Source organism: Pangasianodon hypophthalmus, chromosome 2 (assembly GCF_027358585.1).
Source record: "Pangasianodon hypophthalmus isolate fPanHyp1 chromosome 2, fPanHyp1.pri, whole genome shotgun sequence".
NCBI lineage: Eukaryota > Metazoa > Chordata > Actinopteri > Siluriformes > Pangasiidae > Pangasianodon > Pangasianodon hypophthalmus.
In genome coordinates, this window is record NC_069711.1 from 24,389,681 (window position 1) to 24,415,482 (window position 25,802).

Below are 25,802 nucleotides of genomic sequence, written 5' to 3' on the forward strand. Positions count from 1 at the left end.
ATTAAACTATTTTGCACTTATTTTAAGAATATTTTTTCACCTTATTATTTCGCATATTGTGTAAATCAAATGGTAAAAATCCTAATTAATTCTACATTGTAACACTACAAATGTGGAAAAGTTCCAAGGGAGTAAATACTTAAGCAAGACATGGAAAATTTCATTTTGATACCACATTAGTTTTGATACCACATTAGTTCAAGTTGCCTGAAATACCTATAGGTTTATTAAAATAATTAGTAACAATTTATTTAAGGTTACAGTAACAGAGCTAAATGACATCTACATAAGCCCTTTATGACAACTGGTAAATCTACATAAACATTTATAAATGCTTAGGCAACAGATGATATAAGGACTCCTTACTGTACTCTACTATTATTATTGACACTTTCCAGGCTAACTGGACATGACTTTATTCAATGTACTACTAGTATGTCATGAATACTTATGGCAGTGCACTTATGTAAAGTATGTTTTAGTGTATTGTTTACAAGATTCTGTAATGCCTTACTTGCACACTGAGATGACACAGATCACGCATATGTCTTACGCCTGTAATGCCTGATGTCATATGTCATTTGCAGTCATAAGTTGTCATAAGAGTTGGTGTCCATCAATATGTCTTATATTACCATTCTGTAATTGGCATGATACTTGTCATAATGTCTTAAAAGATTATGTCATGTGCTATTTTTCACTAAGTGTGCTCTAGTTAGCATATGGCCTAAAGAAGATGCTGTTACGCAAACTGTCAGACCACTGACCATCTCATGTCATCACAAAAAATCATGCATGTAAATATGATGGCATTATAAACTGCCCCATTCACTGCCCTAATATACTCTGCTGGTCTCTGAATCTAAATTCTGATCCTGAGTGACTCAGACATAAAGCGCAACCTTGGATCAACAAACATCTGGCAGTTGACTCATCAACTGTTAACACAAAATGATGAAAGCACTCTTTATGATAGCTTACACCTTTTGGATTTTTTTTTTATGCCACTGTAGGTGTCACGTATCCCTGAATACTACCGTTAAAGTCTTAAAGTGGTACCAAAGAATTTATCAAAGCTGCTGATAAATGTCTGATAAACAGGACATTGGCATTAAAGATGCATAAATAGTGCACAAAATGAGATTCTATCAGAAATGAGATACACTGGCATGCAGTTGCCACATATAAGCATATAAGCCTTCTTTTTTTCCCTCTAGCTATTTCTCTATATGCTTACTTCACAGCACCGAGTTGGAAGGTTGTGCTGGAACTGGGAATTGCAAGTTATTGGTAGTTCCCTATGCCTATGGCCTTTAGTGTGTAATTACTCGCTACCACTAGTCCAAGAGTAGATGGAGAAACTGTGCAAGCTGGATATTTATCAAGTTGGAAATGAACGGATTCATGTGTAAATTGTTCGTATGAGAGTTTACACAAACAAACAAACAAACAAACAATAAATAAACAAATAAATAAATAAATCATGACAATCACATGAATGCAGAAAAAAGTTTTGCATCCTGAGTGTGTGTAAATTATTCATAAGAAGACTAACTAATGTAAACCTCGACTTGATCAGCTTCAAATCTTATAATTTGCGATTATAGTTACTGCATTTTTACATACAGATTACATGCTCAAGTTCAAATGACTTTATTTATTTCAAATGCACGTGCAAATTCAATAATTTTCAGACCCGTCATTTCATATAGGCCTAAATGTATTTTGGATTTTATATATATGAGGATAGGTCAGTCTGTGCAGACTGGAGCCGTAAGCAAATTAGGAGCCAATAGATATTTTTGGAGAATGAAAGCTGGCTTATAAGTCGGTTCCATTTGCCATGACATCTGGTCAATTTTGAAAAGCTTTGTCATGGTTTGGCCTCCCCCAGGAGCAAAGAAACTTTCTTTTAAACTTTCTAATACTTTCTTTTGACTCAGTTTTTGTGTCAAGCCATTTTCTTTTGACCTCACTTGTATTGTGCTGGATGGACCACACCAAATTCACCTCTGTAATTTCTCTCTATATTTTGGCCTTTTCTGGTGCTGTGATTCCTCTGGATGTGCTGCTAAGTTATATATATATCACATCTGTCTATCTATCTATCTATCTATCTATCTATATATATATATCTATATATATATATATATATATATATATATATATATATAATTTTTTTTTCTTCAACTCCTGCCTGATAGAAATTCTTTTTTTATGGCCATTTTGTGCTTTCTGCTCTGCGAATTTGGCCTTTTATGGAGTTGGTGTCACCAAATGCAAATCAGCTGTACTGTGTACACACCCAGTAATTTACTGGTGATTGCCATTTATCAACATACACAGCCACAAAGAAAACTGTGAAACCTTTGTAAATCTGGCATAAATGTTTAGTATGGTTTGGCTTATGCAAACATTTACACACAACTTTGCTTAAAGATTAATGAATGGGGCTCATTGTTTGCAAAGATTTTAGCAATTTAGTGTGGGGAGAAAAAATTCGGGCCATGAACTCTGCTTGTTGCCTCCCTCTTGTATTTATGAACTGGTTGAATGTCAGTTCATAGAACTGTACTTTCAGTATGCATTGCTGATAGTTTAATGTATTTTGATAATTACTGGATGACTAAGTCAGCTATAATTTCCCCACCAGCGAATACTTTGCTAGCTGGAATCTACAAATCAAAACCTCAATTAGGTCAAGAAACTCACACTCTGCAAAAGGGCCACAGGAGTTTCTCAGCCACTGTCTTATTAATGAGAATACTTTCCATTGCTCCACTAGATTTAGTCTACTCTCTGAGGAAATAAATTATGTGGCTAGAAATTTGTCTGTGTATGTGTGAGGGCAAGAGAAAGAGGGTGATTAATATACTAGGGAGGGCCAATTAGCACAAAACAAAGTGTAGCATCATGGACTACATGACAAAAGGGGGGCAAAGGTTCTCTGTAGCCTGTCTGACTGCTAGTACAAGTGATGGCTCCATCGATCAAGAACCGATCGTTAAGTTTGACTGATTCATACTGTCATAGTAGATGCCACCAGAGCACTGAGGCAGGAACTGGGTCATCAGAACACTTTAATGGGCAGGACTGTGGCGGGTCTTATTTTGAGCTTGACTTTAACAGGCATTAATTGTTTGCATATGTGTTGAAAAGTGTGCAGAAGAGTGTGTATTCACAAAACTATGATAACGCAACCTTATGACCATCCTGAGTGTGCAGATTTTGTGCATTTGTATTTTAATGCAAGTGAGATATTAATAATAACTATGACCTCAGATATAACTATGGACTTAAGCACTATTCACACAGTTACATGGGATTTGCACAAGCAGGTTGGAGTTGCCAAAAATGTTTTCTTTACAGGAGAGCACATTAAATCAACAAAAATATTGGCATTTTTATTTTATTGAACATATGAACAACAACATATAAACAGCCTATATCTTACACACATTGCAATTTCATGATCTCAGTTTGGTGTACTGCTTTATGCACAATTAATTATAGGTGCACGTTTTTAAAAAGATCAAATTCAAAATAAGATGTGCTGGATCAAGTGCTATTTTATGAGCTGCTGAACAATGAAGGTGAAAGCCGTAATGATAAATTTAACCAAATTTGCAGTGATTAATGTGATAATTACAAATAGCACAACAATTCATGTAGCCATATATTGGCAATATACTATCTTTCTATAAGAGTTTTATTTCAGTGCTTGCTATCTCACCCATAAATCATCACATTAGTCAATGGCGGTTGTCTAGAGGCTATTGAGAAACCTCATTTTGTATGCTTTTACTCAAGAAAAACCTCAGAGAAATGATTTACCCCTGGGTGATTTGCAGAATCTAAATGAAAATCCACTTAAGCAGTTTTGCAACCCATCTCTGAATACATGTACCTTTCCCAGCGTAAATTTTGACATCGCTTTTGAACTCAAGTCCCCAATTCCGACTTCAGACAAGAGCAACAAACATGTAATTGTTCTTCCATGTTTGTAAATGAGGTAACACAGGAAGCATTCCCAGATAAAGAGTGATCCCATGCTGTTATTTTAAAATCATCACTTGCTGTTATGTGATATTGCTTCTTCATTTACATGTCCTTTGACACGTATTACAGGCTTCCCCCTCAGCTTCCACTAAACATTGTGTTCTATATAGCAATTAATGCTCAAGCTTTGTTCTTGTTTTCCCCGTATTGCTTGTGCATTAATGCAGAAAGGTCAGAGAAGCCATTTATGAGCTTGCTCTTCCATAACTCATTTGAATGCTGCAGTTTGACACAGCATGTACTGTGTCAGACACACACACATGATTCTTTTAATGAGTGTTTGAGAAAGTGAAATATTGTGATTGCAAAACCCAACACTGTGTATTTACACTTTGCAGCCGCATCTGCACTGTTTCACTGAAAAAAAATTAAAGCACCATTTTGGAAAAGATCTTAAGATCTAGACATAGCAAGAAAACAGCAAGACTTTACACCCTGAAAGCTTAACGACATCTGAGAACATTATGAAAGTCTGGCCACTTTTCCCAAAATAAAACACATCAGGCTGTGCGGCACAGCCTAACACAAAGCAGAGGCCATTACCCTGAAGCTGATTATTGTCCTATAACAGCATGGTCCAGGGTGTTTTACTCCTCTTACACTACAGCAATTTGTCAACAAATACAAATACAACAAATACAAATGTCACGGTATTTAAGGTTCAATTTTATGGAATGTCTGTGGGACAAATTAGGTCCTTAGATTATGGAAGCTATAAAGAGTCATTCCCTTTCCACCCTCAATGTTTCCCTCATTTTTGAGGGTCCTGAAGACTTTTCTGTGACAGAAAACTTAAAGTTATAGCTTTACCTCTGACTGTTACAAAGCACTAACACTGGAGACTCCTTCCAAAAATGCTAAATAAACATCTCCTCACAGAAAACTCAACCATATCAAAAATTACATTTTTTAATAGAACACACTATATTAGATTGAATGCATTATTATAAACCTGTGATTTGAATTACGGTGTCACTACTGTTAGAATTGCTGTTATAGAAAAATAATCAACACCTTCTGACCAATAAGAATTCAGCATTCAGTAGTACTTAAAAAATAAACAAATAATATGAAATTTAAAAAAAAAAAAAAACTGTTCAGAAACCTATCTTCATAAGATACTACTTTATGTGTCATGTGTCATGTGTACATTTCTGACTAGTGATCTCCTGGATAACACAGGATTTACATTTTGATTAACATTATACACTCACCGAACACTTTAAGAGGAACCTGCTCATTCACAGTGCAATGCATAAAATCATGTAGATACAGGTCAAGAGCTTCAGGTAATGTTCACATAAAAAAAATAAATAAATAAATATCTCGGTGTGATCTCGGTGACTTTGACCATGGTTGTTAGAGTTGGTTGTTGGTGTAGACGGGCTGGTTTGAGTATTTTGGAAAGTGCTGATCTCCTTGAATTTTCTCACTCTTACTCACTCTCTCACACACACACACACACACACCAATTTAACAGTTGCTTACTGCTCTGAGAATGCCTGATCTCATCTGATCTCAGAAGCTAAGCAGGATTGGGACTGTTGGTACTTGGATGGCTGACCAACTGGGAATACCAGGTGCTGTAAGCTATTCCCTAAATTCCCTTTGGGAATCAATAAAGAACATCCATCTATCCAACATCTATGCTGTACATACAGTTTACACAGAATGATGTGCAAACATAACACATCTGGTGAGAAGCAGTTCTGTGGACAGAATGCCTTGTTAATGAGAGAGGTCAGAGGAGAATGGCCAGACTGCTTTGAGCTGAAAGGAAGGCTATGGTAACTCAAATAACCACTCTTTATGAACACAGTAAGCAGAAACTTGTCTCAGAATGTACAGCACAATGAACATTGAGGCAGGCAGGCTACAAGAGCAGAAAATCTCATGAGGTTCCACTCCTGTCTGCCATGAACAGGAATTTGATGCTACCATCTGCACAGGCTTAACAAACCAGGACAGTTGAAGATAAAATTACCACATGACGGATTTCCAGTCTTCACACGATTGCTGATTGGATAAATTTATTAATGAGCAGGTGTACAAGTGTTATTAATAATGTGGCAAGTGAGTGTACCTCTGAAGTATAGGGTGTTTTCAGACAATATAGTGGTTTTTTTTGGGTTTTTTTGGGGAGGAGGGAACCCACATCCGTTTGCAGAGTTTGTTCTTCACTCATTTGGCCTACAACAAATTTCTGCATTATGTTAAAACAGAACTGCAAGAGAAGATAATGGATAAGCTGGCTCATCTCATGGATCCTCTCACTGACACCAAACTACAGGCAGATGATGTGCTGGAAGAATGTCAGAGAAGATCCATTGGTGTTGCTGTCTTCAGTTCACCAAATCATGTGATGAAACATCCCAGAATAACTCTATAAAAACAGGAAGCATTATTTAAGGAAATTAATTATTAAACTTTATTTTTGGACTGATAACATTTCTGATATATAGACATTGTCTTAGATTTGATAATTTGCATTAGTTTTATATGCTGTTTAACTGGTAATTTCATTAAGGTAGTAGTTAAGGTTTAAAATTTTGAATTTTTTTGCTCCCCAATACCACTTCTGGGGAAGTACCGCATCATATTAATCTTGTGCAGTCTCCTTATATGGTTCAGCTTTGTTCACAACGCTAATTCACTCTGTGATCTGTGTGAGTTCTTTGTTCATTGTGTACAGTTTGTGCATACCTCTCTTTGTAAGGAAAATTAATTGCTTCATGAAGCACTATATACCTGGTAGCAGGCACTGTCACTGTTAAGGCCCCAACTGTATTTGGTACTGCTACTGAAAAATTGGTGCACAGGAGGACAAGGGACAGTGCTGCAAAAATAACATCTAGACAGGTTGACATGCTGGAAGTAGAATTCGGTTTTTTGTAGAAATGCTTGGTCACATTTTCTATGAAGCCCACATATAATTCTTTGTAAGTTGGCAATGGTTCCATTTAAGCATTTTATAAACTTTAATAATGACTCCTAAATCTCTAATAAATGTGCTGAAAATAATTGCTTCATAACTTATTATCATGTAATCATGTAATACAAGAGTCACCATTCAACCTTTATAACTAATAATGACATGCACATAATTATAAAGTAACTGGAAATATATATATATATATATATATATATATATATATATATATACATTAGCAATTAATAAAACCTTATAAGCATATAAAATGATCATTGAGTACTTCAAGTAAAGTGAATGATATATTCAGGAATAATTTAACATATATTTTAAGACACTATTAATTTGCATGTGATGCAGATGTGTCTTGTTCTAAAACACTGGAGGCACAGGAAACTATGTGCAACATAAACATGTCTATTTTTTAATATTTTTTTTAAAAAGTTAATATTAAAAAAAGTTGCTAGAATTATGCACAGGTCATTAATAATTAACACAGTATACATTTTTATATTACATAACACACACACAGCCTATTCAGACAGGATTAAATTTACACAGGGTCTTGAGGTAATTACCTGTTTTACAGGAGCTACTCTGTGATTTTATTTCCATCTGCATCAGTGTTTTTCTCCATCGTGTGTGTGTGTGTGTGTAGTAATATAATAAATAGTGACACTTGTATTACGACATGACAAGAGGGGATTATTATTATTACAGCTTTATGATTCATTATTAGAGTTTGTAAAATGTTTACAAGAATGTTTTATGATCCATGATTTGTGAATACCATAGTACTTGAATATCATAGAAAGTTTAAATTTTTTTTTTCACAGGTATGTATTTTACAGTTAAACTCAAACTTATCTAATAAAAGCCAACTTGTACATTTGCACACGTCAAATATTCGTACAATGCAGCAGTAAAAATACAAATATACACTAATGACAGTATAGTTCTCAATATACTTGCTGGATTTTATTGGAAATATTACTGCTGGTTTCAGCTATTTGTCAAGGCATGAATGCTGTGTATAAAATTCATTTAACGTTGGACTGGAAATACATTTTTTTCATCAGACAGCTATGATTATGTCAAGAACAAACTTGAGCATGATGCATAGATCATTTTAATGCTTCCTAACACTAGCCTTACCTAGAACACTGAATCAGTTGTAATGTTGTTGGTTCTGAACTACTATGACAGACAAATTGCTTTCAATCCATTTTTCTACCTACGCAGTAGATCCTCATAGTGGCATTGGGGTCAGTTAACAAATAAAGCCCACTTAACCGTGGCTGTACTTTCTATACAGTGAAGCAGATGACTTAGGAAGACGGACACACAGGCAGTCTTGCGTAAACTCATTCTTGATGATAAATGTCATGCATAATTAAGCTGCACATAAAGAAAGCACAAAGTTATTGGACCTGCATGTAATGTAACCAGAAATAAATATGTTCTCAAGTGCTTTATAATTAACGGTAAGCTTTGAGTTCTTTTAAGAGCTACATGTAAACATGTCACTGTCACAGACAGGGTGACCAGAGAGCTGCGATTATCAGCTCAGACATGTCAACCCTTCCTTATGGAATAATGACCAGTCTGACTATTAAATGAAGCCTTCATTATGCATCTGTAGTGTTTTGTTCCATGTAATTACAGCACACATGAATGCAGCCATCATTCCACCTTTATTAAATTATTTATGTACTTCCTTACTTCCTTACTTACTTATTCTTGTCTTCTGATATGCATCTTGTTTACAAGAGAGAAGGAGAAAAGATTAAAACTAGGATTGATTGTGCAATTGAATCAGCTCTACACCTTTCCATCTGACAGTTCTCCTTTCTTGAAAACTTGAGACAGACTAAAGGTTACCTCTGACTTCCATTCGAACAGTGACTTTAGCAATTAACTGGCATTCTTTTGGAGGTTCCAGCCTTGTCACAGCATGTGAAAATGCCACCTGTCATCAGGACACACTTCATGAAATGTTCTGCTCTGTTGACTATTTCCTTCAGAGAGTTTAAAAAAGAAGACAGTAAAGTATTATTTGGAAGAAGTTGAGATGCCCTGTGCCCTAGAATGTGGCATTGTTTTTGTTTATTTATTTATTATGTTAAAACCTTAGACATAGGACACAGTGTTTTATATATTTCTTTTTTATTTATTTGTTTGTTTATTTAATTGTCATAATGACTTTAATTGCATCATTTAAACTTAGGGAATGAGTAACACAGAGGAACGCAGCATTTCAAATTGCTCAGCCAACTGGATTATTAAATTACCTTTCAATTTTTAACACACCAGTTACTTAAGACTTCCATTCACTTTAACTGAAGGATCTAAATTGAAAATTTAGAGGATACATACTGAAAGCTATACAATGTGTTTCAGTTATTTTATATTTTATTTTAAATCCCATCATTTTACTAGCTTTGCTCCATAGTAACTTCACAATATCTACTTTTTAATTGTTCCTTATAGAGTTGGGCAGATATGCGCCCTCTGCTGGAAAACTTCCCCCAGTGTCATCTGATTCATAACCAGATAGATTGGGTCAGGAGTTCCCAATCTGTTTTGCCCAAAATGAAAATTATGATTTTTTTGTGACCCCAAGCCTTGACCACTCTACATTTTTTTAAATTCCAAAAGACTACTGTAACATTGGAACATTTTATTATGTCAGTAATATGTCAGTATATGGTTTACACTTCATGCATGACTTTGTGTGCACGTGTAGAAGCAGCACTAAAGTGGGCAGTATTGTTCACACACTCGCTGTGTATCTTATATACATCTGGAGGATTAAAAGTGACATTCATTAGATGGCATGTCAGAGCTAAAAAAAAATCGCTGTCAATCAGGTTTCTATGTGGAACTAGAAAACGTTTAGCGAATTCATGCACAGTAAAATTATCTCTGATCTCTGTGTCTCTTTTCAAAATTTCTGTCATTGTGACTGTTGTCATGAGCTGCATTTCAAACTGAATACTCTGATGTTACATTCAAAAGTATTTACTAATCTAGAAAATCCAGAAGACTAGTACACAAAAGAAGTAGGTTTGAAGGTGACATGAGAGGTTTTAAAAAAATCAAACACTGACTGTAATAGGAAAACTAGTTAGTTAGTGATAGTGCTCAGTAATGATTGAGAATGTACAAAAGTACACAGCTTGAGAGACAGTGCTAGGTTTTTAGCAGATTAGATGGATGGGAAAATGTATCTATTTTTATTGGTGAGTTCCTCTGCTAGTGTTGTATATCATTTTAGTGAAAAAGACTAAAATAGAATGAACACTCTACATTTAAATGTGGCTTGTTTGAATGTGACTCCCAGTAACATATTAACATAGTAACATAACAGTCCAAATAGTAGTACATAAGATCTGTTTGGGTAGTTAGAGAGATATGTCTAATATTAATTTGCAAAATAAACTAATAAAAAAAAGGATAAGATTGTGAGTTTTTCTATTTGTAAATCAAGCGACCCCACATGGTGTTGCAACTTCTAGTTTGGAAACTTCTGGATTAGATGCTGTTCTTTCTCATCCTAGCCATCAGAAGGGAAAGTCCCCTGGTTCACATATTAAACAGATCTTATACCACAGTGCCTGTGAATGCTTGATTCTGATTGGTCAGAAGGTGTTGATCAATTTTAACTGGTACATCAGCTCTGACAGAGTATCTTACTGCAATGTTTATATTAATGCTCTCATTCGAATACAGTATCATATATATAGTAACAATTTACACAGGGGTTTGTATAAAAAGCTAAAAAAGGTTTTCTGCAGAGAGATGTTTATTAACATTTATGGAAGGAGTCTGCGATAATGTAAGTGATATATGTCCAAATGTAAGTCCAACCACATCACACCGACCCTGTTGTTGATTATTTTCCTAAAACAAGACACCACAAAGTGTTTTTTATTTCTGAAGTAATCCACATTTGCATAACGAATTTGAAATGTAGTTCTTTTCAAGTGGACAAATAACAGTCAGCATGTAGTCTGTAAATTCATGGCAGCAGATGGATCTTTATACAACTCAGTGAAGAGAAGTTGACTTTTCTGTTGTTGATCCTTCCTTATTTGGCATGCTTCTTGCATTGAAAATGCCAGCTGTCACTTTGGCCACTCATGTGCAGCACAGAGAAACAGCGTGCAACAGCGCATTAGATAACGCCCTTAATATATTTTACTTTTATACTTGCCAAGATCTCAGAAGATAGCAAAGGATTGCACTGACCTACAGGCTACTCCAGAATTATTGGCACCCTTCAAAAGATCAGTTTTTGACTGAAACAATTATAGAAAGTATACAGACAGTGACAAATCAAAATGAAAGAAAAAAAAACAAAACAGCATAGAGTCTTAGGAAGATGTTGGTCCATCACAAGAAGTACATCAGAGATTCTACAAGTCTCTGGAACTGCACTGGAGCAATAAACACTATTCTTCCAAAAAATATTCCTTCAGTTGATGTTTTAATGCATAGATTCATGTCCATCCATCCATCCATTTTCTGTACCACTACGCAGGGTCATGGGGAGCCTTAAGCTTAAGACGTGGGGCATAAGGTAGGGGACACCCTGGATGGGGTGCTAACCCATCTCAGGGCACAATCGCACACACATTCTGGACAATTTAGAGATGCCAGTCAGACTACAGCACATCTTTGGATCCCTGGAGGAAACCCCTGAAGCATGGGGAGAACATGCAAGCTCCACACACACAGGGCAGAGGCAAGAATCAAACCCCCAACTTTGGAAGTGCGTGGCAACAGTGCTAACCACTAAGCCATCATGCCCCTCCCCCATACATTCATGTATAAATGGCAATTGTCAACAGGTGAATGGGTGATTTAGAGGAAATTGTTTATTAACAAAGCCAGGCCAAAGGTAGAACATAAATTTTACTATCATAAGAAAAGAAACATATCAAGAGATTTATGAGCATGTACATGTACACCTTGTTGAATTTGCATTATACAGTTCAGAGTATAGTGTTATGGAAATTTTGTGTATTAATGATGCAAACAATACCCTGCAATGTTTTCACGTAGGTATTTCAGTTCTGAGCTACTCATCACGATAGGTCATATATAAAGCTATAATGCTCTAACGTTTACTGACATAAAAACAAAGAAAAGAAAAAAAGAAATTGGTCTTCGCTGAGTTTTCTTGGTCATTTTGTGTTTGTGCATATTTTGTGTCCCATGATTTCTGTTAACTTATTCTTCTCCTATTAACTTTATATACTTTTTTCCCCTAACATGGCAAGTTGGTGTAACAGTTGATGTCTTTTTGTCTTTTGTGCAAGTGATTGTGTCTATTTTTCTAAATATTAATTGTATTTCTAATATCAGAGATGAAGATACATTGGTGGTTTAAAATGTTAAAATTGCATTGTATATTTGTAAAATCTGTAACAGTGTGGTTCATTACTACAGTGGATATTCACTTTATTAAAAAAAAAAAAAAAAAAAATGCAGCCCTTATTCCCAAAATGACGCCTGAACCTTCCATTTAAATTTAAATTACACTGTCCACTGAGACATTTTTCCAGGTCAAGACACATTTATTCTGTATACTGTGCACCAATATACTTTGTGTAATATCTGAGCTGAGTCTGTGCTAATCAATATTATAGATTGCTTGGTCATTTTATTTAAGTCGATCATTGTGTAATGTGTCAAGCTTTATGTTGACATCTTGATGTTCCATCATTGTGAAATGTTGTCAATTATACTTTAATTTCCCAAGCCACGTTTCTGTGTTCCTCAGTGTCTGGTCATCTGGTTTTGGTTTTTGGTTTTGCAGTTTCCATTGCTGTTCTTCTTGGTGAGGAGGTTCATTCTGCTCTGGACCTTAGGCTCTGGGGTCACACTGCATAATAGTGCTATTCTCAGAGGTCTGGGATGTATAATGTGCTCATTCTGTGCTATGCTTCATGTGGCTCTGGGCTCCACAGCACATAATTCCTTAGCAGTGAATGAACAAAGTTATTTTAATAAAATAATCAAATTTGTGTCTCTCTGACAGGGATGATATGTGAGCACAACCAAGAGGCCAAGGAAAACACTCAATGTGACGCTACCACCACCATGCTTCAGTGTCGGGCTGGTGCCCTCAGTGTTGTGTTTCTGCCAAATTATCCTTTTGTGCCAAAGCCAAAATTCAGTTTTGAACTTGAATCAAACCAGAGAACCTTTTTCCAGTCTCCAAAATTCCTTATGGCAAACTCCAAATGGGATATCATACCACTCACAATTCTTCCATAAAAGACAGCTTTGTAGAGAGTGTCCAAGCTATGGTTGCCCTGTGAACAGCTTGTCCAATCTGAGCTGTAGATTGGAACACTTTAACTCCACGTATCTTGACTACTTTCAACTAATTATGTGACTTCTGATGGTAAATGGTTGCAACAGAACCAATTTCCACAGCCATGGGTGCAACACATATTTTTATCTATAAATAATTTAGCACAATGTATTGATTCCCCCATTTCAATACGAGGGGCAGATTTGTAATGTTGTAACACTTCAAAGTGTGGAAAAGGGAAGAGGGGTTGGGGTCTGGTGGGGGGGGGGCACCTACGTAAGACACTCTATATATTCCATCGTAGTATTCTACAAGGCCACAAAATCTACAGTGTATAGTTCTTGTATTAGACCAAGCCAGACATGAACCCCCTTTTTTTTTTTTTTTTTTTTTTTTTTTAATACTTTGAGTGGGACAAATGAATGTTGAAAATGGATGCGCACTTATTTTTTTATATGTTTATTTTAGGATATTAGAATATTAATTACCCTAGAACATCCCAAATCCAAAATTCTTCCTGCTAGTGTTTTATATTTTCCTCTTCTCTCTGAAACTGAAGAAACTCATATTATGCATTCCAGGAGAAAGTGACATTGGGACTTCTCCTCACTCAAATAATGGAATTTAAAGCAGACGGGGACATTGCTAACATTCAGTGGAAGGCCTCCACTTGCCTCGGTGGAACTTGTGATATTTAATTTGTGTGCCACATACAAAGGGCATCATATCTTATATCATTTCCTCTCTTAAACTATGACAATTAAAGAAGAAAATCTATAAATAAGGCATTGCCATACTACTTTGTAAAGACCTTACATTTACTTATTATTTGCTTTTCTCTGTTGAGAGTCTCAGGCAGAACCTAGTCTACCTCCAGTGCACGCCAAAACTTTCTCTAGTCTCATTAAAAGTAATTTTGCCTGGAAATTGTTGTAAGGAAAGCCATGACAGCTAACCCCATCCCTCAACCCAACCTTAATCATTAATAACTTTTATATGTGATCTGACTTGTATGAATTCCAATTAAGAGAAAGCTCACATTTCATTCTTTCTCTCAAAGCATATACTTTCTCATGCCATTGGTACTCACAAGTTGCATTTACTTGCACATGTTGTCTAGTATTATCTGTATACATTTGTGGCCCTTCTAATTGCATTTAACTATGCAGACCTATTTAGTTACTATTTTTCCTGCTGTCTGTCTGTCTTCATGACCCAGTCATTTCTGCATTTTCTTCTGAATGCTGGGAACTCAAAGTTGTTGTGCAGAATTTTCCGTTTTAACTTGTTTTTGCTTCGTGCTCAGTGTTGTCTCTGTTATCTTTCAGACACACACACACACACAGAGAGAGAGAGAGAGAGAGAGAATCTTTGCTACTCTGATAGATCTTCTGTATATTATTTTTTGACTAACTAAACCAAAATCAGCAGAATATCACATATTATAGGGAAGAAATAGAGAACTTTTTTTTTCTTTTAAAAGTATGAGTTATCTTTCTTTTTTGCATGAAGAAATATAAATATAAGCTATATTTCTTTGTTTTTTTCTTTCTTTCTTGAGAAATATAAGCTTGCTTTCTTTCTTTCTACACTAGACAATGACAATCCCAGTAAAATAGAAAAAAACAAAGGTGAAACTGGAAGCTCACTCCACAGACTTGTAGAAGCTCAGTACAAAAGCAACCTTACAGTGTGGTTCTGAGCTCTGGGTTACTTGTAGTGTGTGTGTGTGTGTGTGTGTGTGTTTGTGTGTGTGTGTGTGTGTTGATTGTGAACAGGTGAGTGAAATGAGCAATCTGGAGACTGTGAATGGGGATAGTGATCATGTGAGAGGTCATGTGACATGGTTTGTATTTGCAGAGCTTCTGGGAAGTGGAGTTTGTGGAGGAATAAGGAGAAAAAAATTAAACAAAGCAGTTTGGAATTTGAATTTTCATGCCATACCCAAATTATATCAACAGATTTTTATGAGGATCCCTGCTAGCTTAAAAATAAAATATCAGCAAAATATCAGCAGTATAAAACATATATACAGTACCCTCCAAATATATTGGAAATTCCAATTTATTTTTGTTTTTGCTATACACTAAGCCATTTGGATCAAACGATGAATGTGAGAGAATAGATCAGAACCTTAGCTTACATTTCCGGATATTTGCATCTAGATGTGTTAATCAAATAAGAGCATGCCGCCTGGAGAGTCAGACCACCCAATTAATAAGTGGGCAAAGTATTGGAACACATAGTCTAAAAGTAAATTAAAATAAATAACACTTAATAATTAGTTGCATATCCCTTGCTTGCAATAACTACATCGAGCCAGTGACCCACTGACATCACCAAAATTTTTAAAGCGTTCTACCACGGCTTCTTCAGCTTCAGTTGTTGTTTGTTTTGGGGTTTTCTCGCTTCAGTCTCCTCTTCAAGAGGTGAAATGTATGCTCAATTGGGTTAAGGTCTGGTGATTAACTTGGCCAGTTAAAATCTTCCACTTTATCCCTTGGGGAAGTCTTCTGTTGTGTTGGCAGTTTTGGGTCACTGTCTTGCTGCATGATGAATGATTTGGATGCATTTTTCTGCAAATTAGCAGACAGAATGTTTCTGTAAACTTCTGAATTTTGCTGCTACCATCATGAGTTGCATCACCAATAAAGATTAGTGAGCCCGTTCCAGAAGCAGCCATGCAAGCCCCAGCCATAACACTACCTCCACCATGCTTGACTGATGAGCTTGTCTGGTTTGGATCATGAGCAGATCCTTTCTTTCTCCACACTTTGACCTTTCTGTCACTTTGGTAGAGGTTAATCTTTGTTCCAGAATTTTTGTGGCTCTTCTCTGTATTTCTTTGTGAATTCCAATCTGGCCTTCTGATTCCTGCTGATATGTGGCTCACATGTTGTGGTATGGCCTCTATATTTCTGCTCTCAAGGTCTTCTTTGAATGGTGGATTGTGATACCTGCCCTGCTGTTGATGTCACTGACTGTTGTTTTTGTGTTTTGCTTCACAGTTCACAATATTAGGGTCCCTGGAGGACTAGAGGTTAGGCCAGGGAACCAAGCCCAGCCACTGGGGTTGCACACGACAGTGCACTCCCAGTGCCAGTCCCAAGCCTGGATAAAATGGGGGACCCTTAACAGGAGCAGCCAAAAGAAGAAGAAGAACAGCATCATATCTCTCACAGTGTTTCTGTCATCAACTGCTTTTGTTTGGTTGTTAGTACACCATTGGGTTTGAGATCAAGATGAATATGCGATGATAGATCAGAATGTCACCTTTTGTTTGAACTCACTTATTTTTCAAGTGATCAGAAATACTGGAACATGTGTATGACAGGTGTTTCTTGTTGCCCAGGTTTGCCCTGTTAGATGGATCAATTAATAGCTCTGAATGTCTAGTTTTGGTTTGAGCCCTGGGTTTCGCCTCTGAAAACTGCATTTGTTGTTAAAAATGATAAGCCAACATAGAGACCAGGGAGATATCTATGGGAGAAAAGCAAGCCATTTTGAAGCTGAGAGAAGAGGGAAAAATGTTCAGAGACATTGCACAAACATTGGGCATAGCCAATACAACAATTTGGAATCTCCTGAAAAAGAAAGAAACCACTTTCTTCAGTGTATATCTCAAACAAAAGACCCAATACTTTCGGAGGGGAATGTACATACATTTCAGTCATGGAACTCTTGGAATGAGATTGACAGCTTTTATTGATAGGAATGGAGTGTAAGTAGGTTTGGTCTTGGCAGACAAGATCTGCTATGCGCAGTAATCAGCATCTACAAGCCATTATCAGAATTTATCAGCCATTTTCAGCGTTTACTGGCTATTATCAGCATTGGTCGACCATTATCAGCATTTACCAGTGTTTACCAGCACATATCAGCCATTATCAGTGCTTACAAGCCATTATCTGCATTTCCCAGCCATTATCTGCATTTCCCAGCCATTATCTGCATTTACCAGCCTTTATCAGGGTTTAAGAGCATTTACCAGCCATTAATGATAATTATCAGTGTTTACCAACCATTATCAGTGTTTATCAACAGTTATCAGTGTTTACCAGCCATTATCAGTGTTTATCAGGATATACCAGCGTTTATCAGCCATGATCATCGTTTACCAGCATTTGACATACGTTGTCAGCATTTACCAGCATTTGTCAGTGTTAATCAGCATTTATCTGCATTTAGCAATGTTTACCGGCATTTATCATCAATTGTCATTGTTTACCAGCCTAGGATGTGAAATCTCATAATGCACAGAGGCCATAGCTGGCGAGTTAGTCGGGATAATAAAAGGTTAGGTAGATGGAGAATTATGGCTGATAGGCTGCTGCACCAGCGTCAAGGGAACCAATCGGTGCATAGGTAGAGTTTCATGGCTGAATTAGACATTTATAAACTGAAACATTAAATATTAAAGCTTTGGATAAAAGTGTATTGTTGCCTGCTCATGATTTTCTTGGGATTTTTAGAATATGGTGAACTTTTATTTTTTGTTTGGTGGGGGGGCTAGAATTCGGGGGATTATTATTTTTTCATGATTGATGACTGTTTTTTTTTTTATTAATATTTAAATAAGTGAGAAGAAACAAATGAAATTCATTAATTATTACAGAAAACTTATGATAATTAATGGTGAAAAGTCCTGTGGTATTTGAATCTAAATAGTGACAAAGTCTTATATACTGTCTATTATATAAAATGTGCCAAACTATGAGCAATTTTGCATAGGAGCTCAGCATTATAACATCAGGAGTTGGCTGGTACAAGTCACTCAAAAATATACCAAAAGAGCAGTCTTCTTTCCCCCAATAAAAACATGTGAGCCAATCCACACATGAATCTGAAATGATTGAGTATGTGTTTTGAACTCCAATATTAACTGATTCTCTGGGAGCGCTGCCCCCTTTCTCCCATGTCTCAGTAATCTTACATTTTGACTCTCTTTTTTCATGCTTGGAAGATGTGGCCTCACTTTCAGTCAAGGTAAATTGAAAATGTTTTTGAGTGTGTTTAGCTACTGACTTAGCTAAAATTAAACATCAGTTAACTACATTTATTATGCTGTGAAAAACATTTGTCTAAGAACTGCATTTGTTCATCAGAAAGAGGAAAAAGCCTGAAAATTGGGAGCAAAAAAAGATTAAATAGGCCTACAACAAAGTGTCAAATGTAACAAATTACAAATAATTTAAATAGTAATCATAATAAGAAAATTATTAAAAAGAATTTTTGTCTTCCAGTTAGCATGTTCATGCAAGGTTTCATGGTAGCCACCAGATGTGGGTAAAAAACAAAACAAAACAAATATATACATACATACATACATATACATATATATATTTTCCCCCAAGCACCTACACTATATGGCCCAAAGTATGTGGCCACCTCACTGTCATATCTATACAGTATGTCCTTGTTGAACATCCCTTTCCAAAGTTGGTCCCCCTTTGCTGCTATAACAACCTCCTCTCTTCTGGGAAGACTTTCCACTAGATTTTGGAGCATGGCTGAGGGTATTTCTGCTCATTCAGCCATGAGAGCATTAGAGATGTCAGGTACTGATGTTTTGGCACACAGTCAGCATTCCAGTTCATCCGAAGGGTGTTCAGTGGGGTTAATTGTGGGGGCTCTGTGCAGGACACATGAGTTCTTCCACTCCAACCTTATCAAACCATGTCTTCATGGAGCTCGCTTTGTGCACAGGGGCATTGTCATGCTGGAACATGTTTGAGCCTCTTAGTTCCAGTTAAGGGAAATTGTCATTCTACAGAGACAAAGACAATCTACACAACAGTGTGCGTGAAGGCCCTCATATGGGTGTGATGGTCAGGGTTCCACAAACCTTTGGGCATATATTGTAGGTATTACTGTAAACTCTGCATATACAGACACTCCAGCTTCCAGATTTGTGAAAGGATTACATTGAAAATGCCTCTTCCGAATATAGAGTTAGTTGTACTTCCTGTACAGGCTATCCATCCTAACTTGTCATACCCAGCTCATTGTAGGTATATAGGGATGCATTGGTATGAGTATGAGTATGAGTATATCATTTTCGATGTCATCGATATTGATACTGATACCAAAATGAGTAACCCACTTATCATTAATCAATCATTACTCAATCCTTCTGGAAGGTTTCCAGAAAAGTCTGCAAGCAATTTAGAAAAATTTGGAACCAAATGTCGAATGAGTACATTGTACTGTAATTGTCACTTATCGCAAAAGATTGCAATGAAACAAATGTCATTGGAGATGTAATGGTAAAACATGTTAGATAGAAGTGCTATTTGTACCTCTCTATTCATTATTATAGTGATGACTGACTCACAGAGTGGTTTACTGAGTACTGTGCTTTATGTGTATTATCATTTTTATCATTTTTTTGTTATAATTGCCTTTTTTATAGAATTCTGTGGCTTAATGCAAAAGCACTTCAAGGTCATCCATGATTTCATCTGTTCACCCAGTGATTATGGTTGAATGAACATCTATTCCAGTTCAGCTGCATTTGGCTTGAGTTAAAGTGCAGGCAGCTGCTCGTAAATAATCAGGCTGAACGGAACAGGCACAGAGCCTATACATGGTACATTAATATGATTAATAATGTATTACAGTATTTTAATAAGCATTGCTCTATCATCTCAAAAGCAAAGCAACATTTACTTGTGAGAGAAAAAAAAAGTAAAGGAATCAACAAGTCACTATGTGCTGACTACTGGCTATTGGCAAATTAGCTAATTTATAAAGCTAGTTTATAAAATGGCATTTAAAAAAAAAAAATATATATATATATATATATATATATATATATATATATATATATAGAGAGAGAGAGAGAGAGAGAGAGAGTGATGTATAGATATATAGATATAATCATTTTTTTCTTCAAGCAAATTCAGTTGTAGCTGAGGATTTGAAAGGGATGATTTTGGACTTTTAAGTGCCAGGAACTTTATTAATCTATGTATTGCAGTCTGCTATGCCACAGCATACTCACCTCCGGCTTTCCGGTTGACGTTCATACAGCCCGCCACATTCATCGATTAAATCCTTTAGTGCAAAGTTGAGCGATGGAGGGTACCTGTGTGATTTTATTATTTGGCTCTGGTGGGCAATATCATGCCTGCCTATATGATTGCTGTGCCTCTATTCAAGAATTCCCTGTTCTGTACTCAAATTACTTTTTCATCCATTGAGCATTTTTCACCCATATTTCCTCTTCTTAAATGGAAAGACTATAGAAAGGGCATTGTGGAGTTCTCAATCTGGTGCTGTGAGAGGAAAAGAATGGTTTGATTTGATTAATTCAGATTAGAATTTAACTTGGGTTTGATGATAAAGATAATAAAGATGTCTGCAAATAGCAGGTCTTGATAAAAAGCTGCTGTTAGGGTATCACTGATGTATTTATGATATTTTAAATTGTTTATATCATTATAGTTAAATGAATCAGATTTCTCAGTAATGAGATGTCATTCAGCATGCTGCATTCTGGCTCCATTTAGTCTTTGAAAAATCTGTTTTAAAAAATAATAAAAAGAAAAGAGTGCATGCAACATTTTGCAACTAGTTTTTTGGAGAGAACAGCAATCAATGGTCTATCCCAAGAGCAATAACTTTAAAAATGGCTTTGCTCTTGGAAAAGGAGAACATGTTTTCGATTGAGACTACAAAGCACTTCTGGTGCAACTTGCTCAGTTTCTCTAACCAAGCAACTTTTCCTTCATTCATCTTCAGTAACCACTTTATTCCGCTCAGGATGGTGGATCTGGAGCTTATCCCAGGAGCACAGGAATACACCCGTAGTCGACTATTCGTGTAAATTTTTAACTAGTTGTATTTTCCATAGTTAAAGCAAAATCTGATTCTGGAAATCACTATTTTTAGAAATTTTTCAGAATTCTGATAAGCAACAGCAAAGAACATGTCAAACCACCCTTCACACTTCAGCAGCCTTTACGGGCTACAAATACATTTCCAAGTTTGAGGTAGATGAAAATAAATAAATTAGCAAAATAGTAAATCTCTGTATCATATAAAACTATTTGAGGATTTACAAATAAAGAGAATGCACTCGTGTGACGGATATGGCTCAACTGAAATCACTGATTCTGGAACTGAGAGCGCACAGCATGGAAGCTCATGTCCATCAACAGAGCACTCCTCCTCCTCCACTGCAATGGCCAGCCTGACTTGGATGGAAGATGCTATGTCTAGAGTGGTGTCTGGGAGGTTTTTTTTCCCGAATCATCTTTCCACTTCATCCAAAAGTGATATCAAAGTGCTAAAAGTTTAATTGAAGTAAAGGAAAATAAAAAGAAACTTTTCTCAGTGTAGCCTTACACAAAGCACAGTTGACAGTTGTTCAATCAGCTTCATCTAATCTCAAATATTTTCAGACTAACAAAGTGCTTTGTTATCAATATCCCCACAGTGGTTATAGTGAATGTATTATTTGACTAGTCTGTGGAAGCCTGAGCTCATATGTTTAATGTTAACTTTAAAGTGCTCCCAAACATCATAATTTACATGCTATATAGTTACAACTGGAGCAAAATGATCAGCTCAGAGATTTTTTTTTTCTGAACTGTAAACCCTAATGTTGGTAAAATACGCTATATGATACGATAAAATATGCTATATGAACACCAAGTTAGGTAAACTTAACAATTTAATTACAGTCTACATGAGCTAAGTACACTTCAAGTTAAGTGAACTTAAATATACAAGTTTTGGGAGACCCCATTACTCAATTAAATTGAGGGACCGAATTTACTCAATCAATTGACTACAGTCAACTTGTTAGGGTTTTCAGTATGGATAAAGAGGAAGTCGTGCTCAAATAGCATTTTATTTTATCATGCTACAACAAATAAAAACATCGGCTACTCTTCCTGTTTACTACCAGTAATGGATGGCTTATGTGGCTGCTCACCTTATATTTTACTATGTTTAATTATATAGAGATTATACAGATTTATAAGATTATAAGATTTTACACCTTCGAAAAAAAAAAGAATGGTAAACCCAGTTCCTGAGGTTTCAATCTTTTATTGGCTTGGATTTTTCCTGTATGGAATTCAGTGTAAATGCATTACAGTATTTCAATCTGGGCTTCTGGAGATCTACAAACATGGTGTTATGCTGAGCTGCTTCCAATTCTTGTGCAATTCATCAAACTGATTGAACTGTAATTTAACATTCTTTTCTTGTGAAGCTTGACCTCCTGATGGTCCACCTAAAATATTCAGCCTTGGCATTTGTAAACTGTCACCATGTGTAATTACTGAAGGATTGCACCAGTGCATTTCTGCAGTGTCTTGAAAAAGCTATTCAATCCTTTGTTCAATGCATATTGACTTTTAAAGTGGATCTTTGATAAAGCCCAGGTGAATGTTGGACTAATGGAGACCCCATGATAGCTAATCTAATGAAATTAATCTTCATTATATGATTGTATCGTTTCTCTAATGCAGTTCATGGCCTGGGGCATGGATGCACACACTACTGCTTAGTACTCTTTAAAGCAGAGGAGCTCAGGGAAGAATCCTGTACAGATGGATAAGTTCCTGCTCACAGACACCTTATAAACCTGGTGAGTGGGAACAGGTGTTTCTGAACAAGAAAATCAAGAAACTGTGATAGATTGCTCTTCTCATAATGCTGACCTGACTCAGTCATGGAGGTTTCTCCTTTAAAACTTTAGGAGGATCTGGTCATTTCTCTCTACAGAGTCTACTCAGGTGCTTGTTCAGTATTTTGTCATCTTGAGCCTGGACTAATGCAACTCACTCGTTGCAAGTCTTCCTCTGCATGCCATTTGACCTCTGCATCTGATGCAGAATGAGCTGCACGACTTGTTCTCCCTAAGTTCTCCCACACCACTACACTGCTGTGTTCCCTCCAATGGCTTCCTGTAGCTGCTGGCATTGAATTTAAAACACTGACACTCGCCTACAAAGCCAAAAATGGACTCCCACCTACCTGAAGGCAGGATTAGTAAATTGCTTTGTGGGTCCAAAATTAATCAATTTGCATAAACACTAGCCTGTATTTTGCACCATAAAGTAGAAATGCCCTAAATCGCATGTGCATTAAGGCAAAAAATGAGCACAGAGAAAGACACAAACCTCCAGAGGCCCTGTTAGTTAATCAGTTTGCACATTTTTTCAAGTTTCCATGTGGTTTTGCACACGCAAACATTTAGGGCCTAGTATTGCCCTGACTCTGAAATGTGTTATTAATTCTACTGCATTAATCTTGTTCTGCACTTTCAAATGACCTTAAATATTTTCACCATCACATTCTGTTATCAAAGAGTGTAGCCTCTTATTATCTGTTTCATGCATGAATGAAAGAGCAGGGGAAAATGGTGTTTTGATAATATTATGTAAATGAATCGGCTCATCCATTAAATCAGGTTGGATTATGAAAAAAAAAATGCTGAGACAATTAGTTTCTTTGCAATATATTAAGCCCTACTCAATTTCTATTTTTATTTTTTTTATTATTATTATTATTATTATTATTATTATTATTATTATTATTATTGCATGTCAGCATACAATCTGCAATAGAAATCACAACAAAATGAAGAATTGGTAGCAACGTCACCTCATAGGGAATCAGGATAAAAAGTTTTATACATCATTTGTTTTTAATTCTTGCATAAACAACAACTGGGGTGTGGATTACAGGAATTTATGCCACATCACTTTAGAGTGCACAGTTCTGATTGGTCAGAAGGTGATGATTGTCTTTAACAGCGCATAATATAATGTGTTTGTTCTAATACTGGATTTTATTGTTTCTATAGTAACAACTTATACAGGGACTGCTATGGTGCACTGTGCACATGAACAAATTAAAAAATAATCTTCCTCTTAGCTTGGAAAAAGTGAGTGTGAGACAGGAAATCACCCTCAGTCGGACCTCTGTCTATCACAGGGCACCATGCAACACACATTCACACACTTATTCACACCTAGAATCAATTTAAAGTCCCCAATCCACTTACGAGCATGTTTTTGGGAGGTGGGAGGTAGGTGAAGAACCCAGGGGAAACTCCACACAGACATGGGGAGAACATGTGAAACTCCACACAGACAGTATACACAGACTGTAGGGAGCAACACTACCCACTGGCTATTTAAAAATATTTCAGTGAGTAATTGCTTAATACATTAGCCAGCTCCACAGGGCTGAATCACTAACAGAGGTCTATTTTGAAAACACACCTCAACCATGGTCATAATCCATCAGTGCAAGGCTGGTGACATGCAATAATGTAAGGGTGATTGAAAATCTTTTGTCAATTATTTACAAGTCATTACACATTGCTGATTTGGGTGTAGGAATGTCACAGACAAATGGCAATATTAAAGTTCACATAGCAAGAAGTAACAGTTACATAATGAAAATTGATATCACAGTATGTCACAGTAGATACACAAAGTACAAATCAGTAGCACAGGTAGATTTCACATTTTAGTCATGTTTATTCAGGAGACAAGTAGGTACAAAAAAAGTGGAACAATAGTGCATAGGAATGTGAGACCTGGGTTCAATCCTCATGTAAGGTATGAGTGCAGAGTTCAATTTTACTCAGATTCAATTCAATCAATATAACCGATGTACACATTTGAATTAAGACAATTCATTTAACTTTTTTTTATTCAGTGTAAGCAGACTAATTACCATGCATCGACGACAGTTGATCTTTTCAGAATTGGGGAAATGCATATAAAAAAAAGAAAAAAAAAACAAATAGAAAAAAGAACAGACAATTGAAACAGGCAGGAGCAAAATAGAATCATTATGTAGTCAATTCAAACAGCAGGGTTTAGTCACTGAGACCTACGTCAAATAAGGAGTGGCAGACAACTTGATATGTCTTGATATACAGTATATTCCAGGAAAGGGTCCCATAATTGACAAAATGATTTGTTTGAACCCCTAACAGAATATTTTATTTTTTTCCAATTTAAGATTAGTGAAGCAGATCAGCAGTTTGGTGGATGTGGAGACTTCCATTGTTGTAAACGCTTTGAGAGTTAAGTGCTAAAAGTTACACAGTCGGTTTCTGCCACAACAGAAAAGTCCCATCTGAGAGGCACCAAAAATGGCCATGCACAGATTCAGATCTATAGATGTACCTTGTGCCTCTGATATTTAGCTACCACTTTTGAGCCTAGTCAATTAGTTTTCCAGAAAACCAAATCTGGTAGCACACTGGAGCTTTTACTTGCCTAGTGGACTAGCTAATGGGTTTAGGATCTCAGGATGGTTAACTTGCATTGAGGCCTCTTTGATCCTCATTTTAAGAAAAGTAATAATTCCCTAATGGACTTAAGTAACGACAGCAATCTTTTAATCATATGCTCACTTTCTTGTGCATATGTCAGTTATTTTAAAAAATGTCTGTAATTTTCCAATTTCTTAGGTCTGAATGTATACTGATGCTTAAAACAGTGAAAATACCAC